The sequence below is a fragment of the Molossus molossus genome, unplaced genomic scaffold (genome assembly GCF_014108415.1).
Source record: "Molossus molossus isolate mMolMol1 unplaced genomic scaffold, mMolMol1.p scaffold_m16_p_19, whole genome shotgun sequence".
NCBI lineage: Eukaryota > Metazoa > Chordata > Mammalia > Chiroptera > Molossidae > Molossus > Molossus molossus.
Window position 1 is genome coordinate 25,000,017 of NW_023425354.1, and position 12,446 is coordinate 25,012,462.

A 12,446-nucleotide genomic window follows, 5' to 3' on the forward strand; every position below is an offset into this window, starting at 1 on the left:
GACACTTTTGCATTTATCTTCAGATAGAGCGGGAAGGAAAGAGGGAGGAAGAGAGAGAGACAAAAACATCGATGTGAGAGAGACACATTGACTGGTTGCTCCCTGCACAACCCCAACTGGGGCCGGGGATGAACCGCAACAGAGGTACGTGCCCTTAGTGGGAACTGAACCTGAGACTCTCTGGTCCGCAGGCCTGACCACTAAGCCAAACCAGCAAAGGCTATATTTTTAAATTCAAAATGTTATTTTTCAATATTTCAGTTACAGTTTACTTTCGATATTATTTTGTATTAGTGTCAAGTGTACAGCATAGTGGTTAGATGATCATATACTTTACAAAGTGGTCCCCCTGATATTTCAAGTACCCTCCTGGCACCATACATAGTTATTACAATGTTATTGACTATATTCCCTGTGCTGTACATTGCATCCTTGAGACTATTTTGTGACTAACAATTTGTAATTCTTTATTCCTTCATGACTAGGACCTTAAAATTCACCTATTCCAACTCCTATCTTTGTTTCCCTTGACCACATCAATGCCATGTGCTACCCGCCCTGGGTTTAAACAATTCCATTGCTGGGGACTCCATATTTCCCCAGATCCACTTAACCATTTTTTAACAATTCCTACTGATTTTTTAAAAAGCAAAAACAGCCTGGCTGGTGTGGCTCAGTGGATTGAGCGCCATCCTATGGACTGAGAGGTCTCAGTTCCATTCCTGGTCAGGGCACTTGCCCGGGTTGTGGGCTCAACCCCTAGTGGGGGGCGTGCAGGAGGCAGCTGATTGATGTTATTCTCTCACATTGATGTTTCTCTCTCTCTCTCCCTTCCTCTCTCTAAAATAGCAATAAAAACATATTTAAAATAAAGAAATAAATAAAACTTTAAGAAATTGGTTTTAGAGAGGAGGGAGAGGGAGAGAGAAACAGATTGGTTGCCTCCCATACACACCCCAACAAGGGATAAAACCCTTAACCTGGGCATGTGCCCTGACTGAGAGTCAAACCGGTGACCTTTCGGTATATAGGACGATGCTCAACCAACTGAGCCACTCTGGCCAGGGCTAAAAAAAGGACTTCTTATATTGAGAAAAAATATTACCCCTTGTACCTTTGGTCATAATCCTCCCTGTAGTCCTCCCCCTATATGAAATGCTGTTTGAAGATAGCTCACTAATCTTTTTGTTTATTTTCTCAATAATCTTGAACTGCTCTTGAATAGGGTAATCATGTCTAGTGATTTTAAGCTTTCTTTTCATGTCAAGGCTTTAAGTCCCAACTGGGGCATTTTCCCCAGAACCTATCTGGCCTCTGTAGTTTTCAGGGGACAAAATCATCCCTGCATAAACTTTGAGAAGAAAATGCAGACTCCTCCCAAGAAAATGGACACTGCTACAGACACGGCGGCTGTGATTTTGACACAGTGACTGGAAGTAAGAAGAGATGCCTATAGGAAAGGGAGCTGGGCTTGGCCCCTTGCTAATCATTCTACAACAATGAATAATCTTATCTTACATTTATTGCACACTTATGTGTCAGGCTCTATGCTAAGTGCTTTATGTGTATTAATTCATTGAACCTTCACAACAACCCTGTAAAATGTGAGCTTTTATTCTCCACCTCATTTTACAGATGAGGACACAGGAGCACAGATGATGCTCACAACATCACAGCTAGTAAGGGGCAGAAGCACAGTTCAGACCCCAGCAGCTAACACCAGACCCCCTTTACTCTCTTACTATTGTTCATTGTTTATTGCTTGGCTGAGATTTTGAATTTTAACATTTTTGCAAAGCAGTAAAGAATACATCTCTGGCCCTGGCCAGTTTTGCTCAGCGGTTAGAGCATCGGCCTGCGGTCCAGAGAGACCTGGGTTCGGTTCCCACTAAGGGCACGTACCTCAGTTGCAGTTTGTCCCCGGCCCTGGTTGGTTGTGTGGGTGGCAGCCACTCGATGTATCCCTTTCACGTCGATGTTTCTTTCTCTCTCTCTTCCTCCCACTCTATCTGAACAAAAAATGGAAAAATGTCCTCAGGTGAGAATAAAAAAAAAAAAAAGAATACATCTCTGGCCCTGGCCGGTTTGGCTCAGCGGTTGGAGCGTCGGACTACGGACCAGAGAGTCCTGGGTTTGGTTCCTGCTAGGGACACGTACCAAAAAAAAAAGAATACATCTCTGAATCTTGATTTCTGGTAATTTGATAGTGGACAACAGAATGTTATTGCTCTATATGCAATATTTACATTACATTAGAATGGGACATCAGTCCAGGATATGTCTTCTTCTTCTAGTTGTATGGTCGTATGTCAAATGTATTATTTGACTTTTGACTTAGGAATTTGAACAACGGGAGGTCGAATGGGACACTGAGCTGAGAGTTCGGAGCCCTAGATACCTGTTCCAACCCAGCCACAACGTAACATGTAACTGTGGATGATTCCTCAGTTTTAGAATGAGGGACTTAGCCCTGGCCGTTTTGGCTCAGCGGTTAAAGCGTCGGCCTGCGGTCCGGAGAGACCCGGGTTCGGTTCCCGCTAAGGGCATGTACCTCGGTTACAGTTTGTCCCCGGCCCTGGTGGGTCGTGTGGATGGCAGCCATTCGATGTGTCCCTTTCACATCGATGTTTCTCTCTCTCTTCCTCTCTTTCCCTTCCACTCTATCTGAACAAAAAATGGAAAAATGTCCTCGGGTGAGGATAAAAAAAAAAAAGAAATAAAATGAGGGAATTGGACTCCACACTGCCTAAAGGATCTCGTAAAGCTAAAATCTCATGTCCAAAGGAGCAACTTTCCCACCAGGAATTTCCAGCACTGTGACAGAGGGAAAGAGCAAATATATCTTAAAAGAGGCAGGCTCTCTGTTGACCCTTAAGTCACACATATCAAATTCAAACGAACACGTAAGTGTCTGTTCCCTGTTTCTGATGCATGAGGCTGTTGATTGGCAAGGGTTACTATGCTTAAGTTTTCAACTGGCTCGGATGCCCCTTCTAAAAATAAGCCACTGGTTTTAGGGCTGAGTCATTTTCATACATGAATATGTGGAGGGAAAAGTGGCAAAGGTCATGGAGGCTCTGTGGATTAAATTTCCCTTCTGACCAGACACCACAGCTTGTTCTTAACCAGCCTCTCTTTTTCTGTTTTATTTTAGATAAGCTGTATATCTTAAAAAGAAAACATTAAAAAGACATATTCAACAGTATGTTATTGTGTTTTAGTTTATTTATATCCTTTTCTCTGCTTGTGGATTGGCCTGGCCCATAGAGCTGGGGTTTTGTACTTTTCTGCAGAATGGAAGTTGATGTGGTTTTTTGTTTGTTGTTTTGACAGATTTTGCCTCAGATTTATCTGTACAAATAGCACAGGAGGATACCAGCCCAGAGGTCACACCAGTCCTTCTGTCCTCACATCAGCAGGCAGAGACCTCTACCACAGAGCCTTCATGGGGGCCTGGGCTGCAGGCTGGGGCTTCATTCGAGCCTTGGCCTTGGACTTTGGCCGGCAGAGGCTGAAACCCTTGGCGATGTACACCAGCCTGCTTCCGAGCTTGTGTGAGCCATGTAGACAAGTGGAGTGCTGCTCTTTGGGGTCTGGGCTTGACCTCCTCAGGTTTCACGAGGGCCGTGATAGCTGTGGCACGAACACTCTGGCCTTGGCGTCGTTGGCCTGTCTCTTCTTCAGGCCCTTCTTGTTGTGCTTCTTGGCAAAGCGCATGTTCCTCAGGAACTTGGGATCTACCTCCTTAAGAGATTCATATCTTTGTGATTGGGATTTCTTGATGTCATTTCTGTGTCATTTTCAGGACTGGTTGTGTGTGGTGTGGTTCTTGGACTAGGGCAGATCTGCACTGAAGCCCGCGGCTCCTGAAGTGCCTGGGGCCCGAAGAGAAAAGCTGTAACATTTGTGATTGCCCTTTACTGTTTGCATATACACCGTTTCTTTCGTGCTTTTTTTTTTCTTCTTCTTTATTGATTTGAGAGAGAGAGGAAGAGAGAAGGAGAGAGAGAGAAACATTGATGAGAGAGAATATCTATCGGCCGCCTCCTGCATGCTCCCCACTGGGGATCGGGCCCACAACCTGGGCATGTGCCCTGACGGGAAATCAAACTGGCGACCTCTTGGTGCATGGGTCCACGCTCAACCACTGAGCCACACCAGCCGGGCTGTTTCTTTAAAAAAAAAAAAAAAAAAAAATATATATATATATATATATATATACACACACACACACACACACACACACACACACAGAGAGAGAGAGAGAGAGAGAGAGAAACAACACATTGATCAGCTGCCTCCTGCACATCCCCTACTGTGGATCGAGCCCCTAGCCTGGGTATGTGCCCTGCCCAGCAATGGAACCCGTGACCTCTTGGTGCATGTGTTCGACCGAGCCACACTGGCCGGCTATCCTGCGTTTCTTGTCCGTGATGCTGAAACCTGGCCTACCCAGCTCCATACAGAAGTCAAATCCGTGGACACCAATCCAAATCAGTGTTCCTGGATCTCAAAACCAAAGTTTCCTATGTATCTAAGAAGTTATTTTCAGAACTTTCGCCAAAGTTTATTCTGCCTGGGCCCCACAGACAGTACAGTTGACAGCAATCTTTTAATTTCTCCGGATGCCAAAGGATCTGACAGTGTATCCAGCTTTGGAGAACATGGGGTTCTGGCGTGTAAGCTGCTCCAGCACCTTAGCTGCCCCGGGTCAATCTGTCTCCACTCTCCCCGACACAGGTGTGAAGTTTTCACATGGGGTTCTCCTTTCCACCTTGATCCTGTGCCATGATGAAAAACAGGGAGAGTTCAACAGTTTATAATGTATGCAAATGCAGTAATGAATTCAAGCTTGGCAAATTACACCCAAACAGGTTATTAAACTATATATGCAGAGAGTAAATGATAAATACAGAATTAAAAGAGTTCTGTTCTGCCTTATAGCCTTGAAAACTGACAAACTTTTTGAGGACAGTTCTATTAATATTAAACATTAGGTAGCCCGGCCAGTGTTGCTCAGTGGTTGAGCATCGACCCATGCACCAAGAGGTCGCTGGTTTGATACCTGGTCAGGGCATATACCCAGGTTGTAGGCCTGATCCCCAGTGGGGAGCATGCAGGAGGCAGCCCGTCGATGTTCTTTCTCATTGATGTTTCTATCTCTCTCTCTCCCTTTCCATTCTCCCCTCTCTCTAAAAGCAATAAATAAAAAAATTTAAAACATTAGGTAACTACAGTGTTGGGAAACCTAACTACACAAACCAATTTAAAATACTCAAGATAATGGAGCATTTGAGATCTTGCTTCCTGCCAATTGTCAGTTTTGGCTCAAATAAACTAAAAAAATTCTCTAAAAAAAAACCAACCAAACAAACAAACAAAAAACCACGCAAGATGATTTTTTTAGTGTTTAATAATACATTTAACAAAAATAATCACATCAGTTGACCTAGAAATCAAATGCATGTAGATGTGAATACAATCTTCAAAATCTGTCTTTTTAAGTGAACACTAACCATTTATTTAAAGTTATACAAGAATTTGAAAGATTAGAGTCTTCGGTGACATAAAGCCATTTTGAATAGTTTCATGTCTCGGCTGAGCAGAAGAGGTGAAAGAAATAGTGAGTAGGCCACATTTGGGCAGCACGACAGTAAAAAGGGACTCAACAGCAGCCTCCCTGCTCTGCTGTCCTCCCTGCTCGCCTGCCTGTGTGGTATTAGTAGCAGCATTCTGAGGGCCAATTTTAAGGCCATTTGCCTCATTATTAATGTCTAAGACTCCTTCTTGGATTTTTTTAATGCATTTCTTTTGCTGTATTAATAAATGCCTCTAGCCCTAGCCAGTTTGGCTCAGCGGATGAGCGTCAGCCTGTGGACCAGAGAGTCCTGGGTTCGGTTCCCGCTAGGGGCATGTACCACAAAAAATAAACGAACAAACAAACAAATAAATAAATAAATGCCTCTACCCGGCCAGTGTGGCTTCGTGGTTGAATGTCGACCCATTCACCAAGAGGTCACCAGTTCGATTCCCGGTTGGGACACATGCCCAGGTTGTGGGCCCAATCCCCAGTTAGGGGCATGCAGTTAGGGGATGTTCTCTCTCATCAATGTTTCTATCTCTCTCTTCCTTTCCCTTCCTCTCTCTCTAAAATCAATAAAGATTTAAAAATAAAAAAATAAATGCCTCTATACATGGGAAACAGTTATTTATTTATTTATTTATTTATTTATTTATTTATTTATTTTTGGTATGTGCCCCTAGTGGGAACCAAACCCAGGACTCTCTGGTCTGCAGGCCAACGCTCCAACCGCTGAACCAAACCGCGTAGGGCGAAGCAGTCATTTATTAATAAATACACTTTTATTGACTGATTTTAGAGAGGAAGGAAGAGAGAGATATGTCATTTTGTTGTCCCTCTTATTTATGCCTTCTTTGGTTGAATGATTGTTGTGTGTGCCCTGACCAGGGATCGAACCTGAAACCTTGGCATATCAGGACGATGCTGTAACCAACTGAGCTACCCGGCCAGGGCCTAGAAGCAGTCTTAGAAGTTTCTGTGAAGATAAGTCCATATTCTCAATCAAAACCTTCGCCTTCTTTTTTTACTTCTAGAGTCTAAATCACTTTTTTTTAAATCCTCACCTGAGGATATTTTTCTGTTTATCTTCAAATAGAGTGGAAGGGAGAGAAAGGGAGAGAGAAAGAACCATCAACGTGAGAGGGACACATCGACTGGTTGCCTCCCACACAACCTCGACCAGGGCCAGGGACGAACTGCAACTGAGGTATGTGCCCTTGACCAGAATCGAACCCATGACTCATTGTTCTGAGGGCCAATGCTCTACTGCTGGGCCAAACTGGCCAGGGTGATTCTAAATCACTTTTATTTTCAATAGCATAAGGACCACTTGGAATTGGAATGCTGGTGAACATCTTCTAACCAGGTTGTCAAGTGGTTGAAGGTCTCTCTCCTTATAATATCATACACTAGTAAAACCCCTGCTGCACCTCTGTAATATGACCCTGTGATGGAACAAAAGGACTCTTTTCCGGCCCTATCCCCTATCTGAAGTTTTGTTTCCCATCAATAGTTCTCATTTGAGCACCAGACTCGACACCAATAGTAAGGTCATGCACTGGCTGAAACCTCTTGTCTGTCAACTGTAACGATAAGCATAATTTACTAACACCTGTGTTGCTGATGATGATGTACTGGAAGAGATAGGCTTATGATATGGCCTGGCCATGTTTTTTATTTTTATTTTTAATTGATTTTTGAGAGAGAGAGAGAAACATAGATTTGTTATTCCTCTTATTTATGCATTCATTGTTTGTTTCTTGTATACGCTCTAACCAGGGATCAAACCTGCAACCTTGGTGCATCAGGACGATGTTCTAAACAACTGAGCTACCTGGCCAGGGCCTCTGGCCATGGTTCAATACATGCTATGACAGTAAAAAAAAAATTTCTTTTGCTTATAATTTGATGCAGACAGCATAGAGAAGTCTATTTCCAGCTAAACATTGCCCCTTCTTCCCTTAATAGACTAGAATACGAATCATGTACCAACTGGGCTTTATCTAAATGAAAGCAAAGTGTAACACCTTTCCACTCTGTGTGGGAGGCAAGCTGCTCAAGCCTGTGTGAACTATTCAGAAGCCAGCCCTGAATATCAAACCTTCATGGGTGGTCAGTGGAGGCCTGTGCTCTCCTGTTTATTGGTGAGAGCACTGATCAGCTGTAGTTTCCCTTAGCGTGGGTACCTGAGAATCTGAACTAGCTTCTTTCTTTAGGCTTAGGGTTTTTACTCTATCTGTTCTGTTGGTCACTTGATTCAAAGACTGTCTTTTCAGAGTGGCAGCTGTATCACTTGTTTCAAATTCTCACTGTGGGTTTTATTGTCAAGTTCTGATGGAGCTGAATGAAGGTAATGGAATAATCTGGTTGCTTCCACTATTTTTCTTTAAAGAGTGCTGTGGTGACACCACAGTTTTCTTGTGTTTGTCCAGTTTTCTGTATTGCCCCCACAGCAAGATGGACACTGTTTAAAGAATTGCTGGTGGGCCCTGGCCGGTTTGGCTCAGTGGTTAGAGCGTCGGCCTGCAGTCCAGAGAGACTCAGGTTCAGTTCCCGCTAAGGGCATGTACTTCGGTTGCAGTTTGTCCCTGGCCCTGATTGGGTAGCCACTCAACGTGTACCTTTCACGTCGATGTTTCTCTCTCTCCCTCCCGCTCTATCTGAACAAAAAATGAAAAAATGTCCTCGGGTGAGGATAAAAAAAAAAAAAAAGAATTGCTGGTGGGCCCTGGCCGGTTTTGCTCAGTGAGTAGAGCGTTGGCCTGCAGACCAATGAGTCCAGGGTTTGATTCCAGTCAAGGGCATGTACCTTGGTTGCAGTTCATCCCCGGCCCTGGTTGGGGTCGTGCAGGAGGCAACCAGTCAATGTGTCTCTCTCACATTCTCACATCGATGTTTCTCTCTCTCTCTCTTTCCTTCCCTCCCACTCTATCTGAAGATAAATGGGGAAAAAAATATCCTCGGGCGAGGAATTAAAAAAAAAAGAATTGCTTGTGGAAGCTACACTCTTCTGAAGGCCCTCTATAGTGGCAGGCAGGCTAAGTCAGTCTGTCATTGACTTAACATTGGCTTTGAGGTGGTTTACTGCAGAATTCACCAGAGAAATCTGCTTATTCATTTCTGCAATGTTTATCCAGATTTTGCTCAAGCCCAGCTGTCCAGATTCAGCTTCTCAAGTTGATTTTGTTCGCTGAGTAGTTCTTCATTAAGTTTGGGAGTTTCTTATAAATGGTGATGGAAGGAGACTTGACTTGGGGTGGTGAATACACAATACAGTATACAGATGATGTATTATAGAATGGTACACCTGAGATATATAATTCTATTAATCAATGTCACCCCAATAAATTCAATATAAAAGAAAAAAAGGGCCATGGCCGGTTTGGCTCAGCAGTTGGAGCATTGGCCTGCGGACCAGAGAGTCCCAAGTTCGGTTCCCGCTAGGGGCATGTACCAAAAATAAAAAGAAAGAAAAAAAAGGTTTGAGAATTTCTTGGAATGAGCTTTTCTGATTATGTTCCATTGTTCTAAATGTTTCCTTGAGGGCATCAAGGTCCTCCTTCAGAGCAACTTGCATGCACACCAAGCCAATGCAGGCCAGGACACAGACCACAAGTGTGCTGGCATGTTTATAACTTCATAATTGATGATTGGTAAATTATTGTGCTGCTCCATAATTGATGATTGGGAAAGTCACTGTGTGCCCTCTAGCTGAACCTGTTTAGTCAAAATGACCTCACTAAATTGGAATACTCCCTGAACCCAGAAATTGTTGGGAGCTGGCTTCATTTCTGACAGAGTCCACGGAGCCTGGAGGTCTTGAGTCAGAGACTCGACCTTCCCCACAATCTCAAGGAATTAGGCTTGCATTGTTTTTGTGCAGCTCGGGGCTAAGTGTGACCCAGTGTACCTTGAAATACCTGAAATACTTGGGTGCGCCTGGGTGTTCCTGGGTATGCTTGGTGTCCCTGTTATCTGTAAGGCAAACTAATTCTATAGAGCATTGTTGTGGCCCTGGGCATTATATCAAGAAGATCCTATTTTCTGTAAGGTCTAAAAGGCATGTAATAAAGCATATTGGGGCTGATTCCAAAGACTCTGTCACAGGGGTGTTTGGAATCAGACCCCGGCCGGCTAATAAACGGCTCTTGTTTGGACTTCAATTCTCTAGTGGTCTTTCTTTGACTCTGGCGTGCCACAGCATTTAGAGGTCCTAGGGCTGGTCTCTGAGAACTCGGGATCAGTTGCTGGCTGGCTTTGCTCTCTATTTGGCTTTAATTTGGCTCTGGTGGTCTCTCGGTTCTCTCGCACCACAACATTTGAAGGCCCTAGCGAGATTCTTCCCTTACAGGGAAGCCCTAGACCAGACCACTAGACCAGCTATTGAAGCTGCAAGGGGGGGACTAGTCTAGGGGAAGGCCTTGGAGAGAGTTATTCCTCGAGACTAAGCCTGCTCTCCCAGTTTCCCTAGCCCAGTCTCAAATCCTGTTTTAATTCTGAGAGAGCGTCTGGACTCATCTGAGTCATCTGGAATCTCACCGGTGAGTACTGTTTTCTGTTCAGTCTGGTAGGCGCCTTTCAGTGGCGAGGGGGAGGGCTGAACATAGCATTACTTCCCCAGCCAGGTTCCCCAGCGAGATGTCGCAGGGAACTTCAGTCAGGTTCCCTAGCAAGACGTCACAGGGAACTTCGGTTTCATTCAGTTCTGTCTGTGTTTTTTGGTAGAATTTTGGTTTCAGTCAGTTCTGTCTGTGTTTTTTGGCTTCAGTAACTTCAGTTTCAGTCCTGTCTGTATTTTTTTCTGTTTGTTTATTGGCCCTCCTGATTGTCTGTTGTCTGGTTGCACTTCCCTTTGTTATCATGGGCCAAAGTCAATCTGGTACAAAAACTCCATTGCAATGCTTATTGGATAATTTTAAAGATTTCGAAAGCTCAGGCAAAAAGCTATAATGTCCCAGTAAGCTCTGGGAACTTACGGACCCTATATGAACTCAAATGGCCACACTGCTTAAGGGCTATAGCGGCCACAGCCCTGCACACTGAGGAAGACTCTAAGCTTACCTTGAGGCAAGATGTATGTCCCATGCCAGAGTTGTCCAGTGTCAGGTGTTCTTGTTGGACACGCCGAGGATTGAATTCCTAGGGACTGCTGCCCTAGGCCCTGCCACCTTGCTGCCTGATGATGACCCAGAGGAACCTGCCTCGAGGTCCTGGACTCCTTGGCTGATCTTCAAGAGGACCTCAGAGACACACCCTGGCTGGACCCAGATGCTGATTTTTACATGGACAGGAACAGCTTCATGTCAAACGGTACCAGCCTTCTCTCTCTCTTTTTTTTTTCAGGTAGAGTGGGAGGGAGAGAGAGGAAGAGAGAGAGAAACATCGACGTGAAAGAGACACATTGAATGGCTGCCTCCCGCACGACCCAACCAGGGCCAGGGACAAACTGCAACCGAGGTACGTGCCCTTAGCAGGAACCAAATCCGGGTCTCTCTGGACCACAGGCCGATGCTCTAACCGCTGAGCCAAACCGGCCAGGGCCCATCCTTCTCTTTTAGGTGACTCAGATCTCCATAATGTTCAGCCCAGAGATCGGATCTAGATCAAGAAAATTCAGCCTGCTTCACTGGAACCTAGACGGACTGGTCCCCTGCCTATAATCCTCACCACTCAGATGACCCTTAAGGTAGCTGGTCGCTATTTCTGGATTCATCACTCCCAGGTAAAGAAGGCACACCCCGACCAGATACCAGAAAAATGGACCCTTCAACGGACAGATGACCCTTTGAAGGTAAAATTACTCCGATCCTGATCCTGCTACCTGGGACCTCTGTTTCTCTGACTCGGGGAAATCCCCACCAGCTGCCTCAGTAGTTTTAGTCAAACCCATGATGGGCACGTTATTGCCACTAACATATCTGTACTGGAAATGACAAGGAATCAATGATTTGATTCCTCCAAAAAAACCAGTGGGGAATGTGCTGGCATGTTTATAACCCCATAATTGATGATTGGTAAATTACTGTGCTGTCATAATTAATGATTGGGAAAGTCACTGTGTGCCCTCTAGCTGAACCTGTTTAGTCAAAATGACCTCACTAAATTGGAATACTCCCTGAACCCAGAAATTGTTGGGAGCTGGCTACATGTCTGACAGAGTCCACGGAGCCTGGAGGTCTTGAGTCAGAGACTCGACCTTCCCCACAATCTCAAGGAATTAGGCTTGCATTGTTTTTGTGCAGCTCGGGTCTAAGTGTGACTCAATGTACCTTGAAATACTTGGGTGCGCCTGGGTGTTCCTGGGTGTGCTTGGTGTCCCTGTTACCTGTAAGGCAAACTAATTCTATACAGCATTGTTGTGGCCCTGGGCATTATATCAAGAAGATCCTATTTTCTGTAAGGTCTAAAAGGCATGTAATAAAGCATATTGGGGCTGATTCCAAAGACTCTGTCACAGGGGTGTTCGGAATCAGACCCCGGCCGGCTAATAAATGGCTCTTGTTTGGACTTCAATTCTCTAGTGGTCTTTCTTTGACTCTGGCGTGCCACAGCATTTAGAGGTCCCAGGGCTGGTCTCTGAGAACTCGGGATCAGTTACTGGCTGGCTTTGCTCTCTATTTGGCTTTAATTTGGCTCTGGTGGTCTCTAGGTTCTCTCGTGCCACAACACAAGAATGACAGCAGCACAGAGAGGGTAACAGATCTTGAAGCATTGTAAATAGTCTGCCTTGACAAAGCGAGAGCGATTTCCAACTGCTACACTGAACACTTCCTTCCTCCTTGGAGCGGGACTCAGAGTCTGAGCCAGGAGGCTCAGTGCAAAGCAGGCTGTGGCCTGAGCCTTTTTCTTGAGCTTCTTTCTCCAT

The 12,446-nt window shown here is 44.8% G+C and overlaps 2 pseudogenes; both read right to left on the reverse strand.

Moving 5' to 3' along the window:
• Window positions 1–5,665: 5,665 nt before the first annotated feature.
• Window positions 5,666–7,436, reverse strand: LOC118634090 (annotated as a pseudogene).
• A 220-nt stretch (window positions 7,437–7,656) lies between these two features.
• On the reverse strand, window positions 7,657–12,446 carry LOC118634091 (annotated as a pseudogene).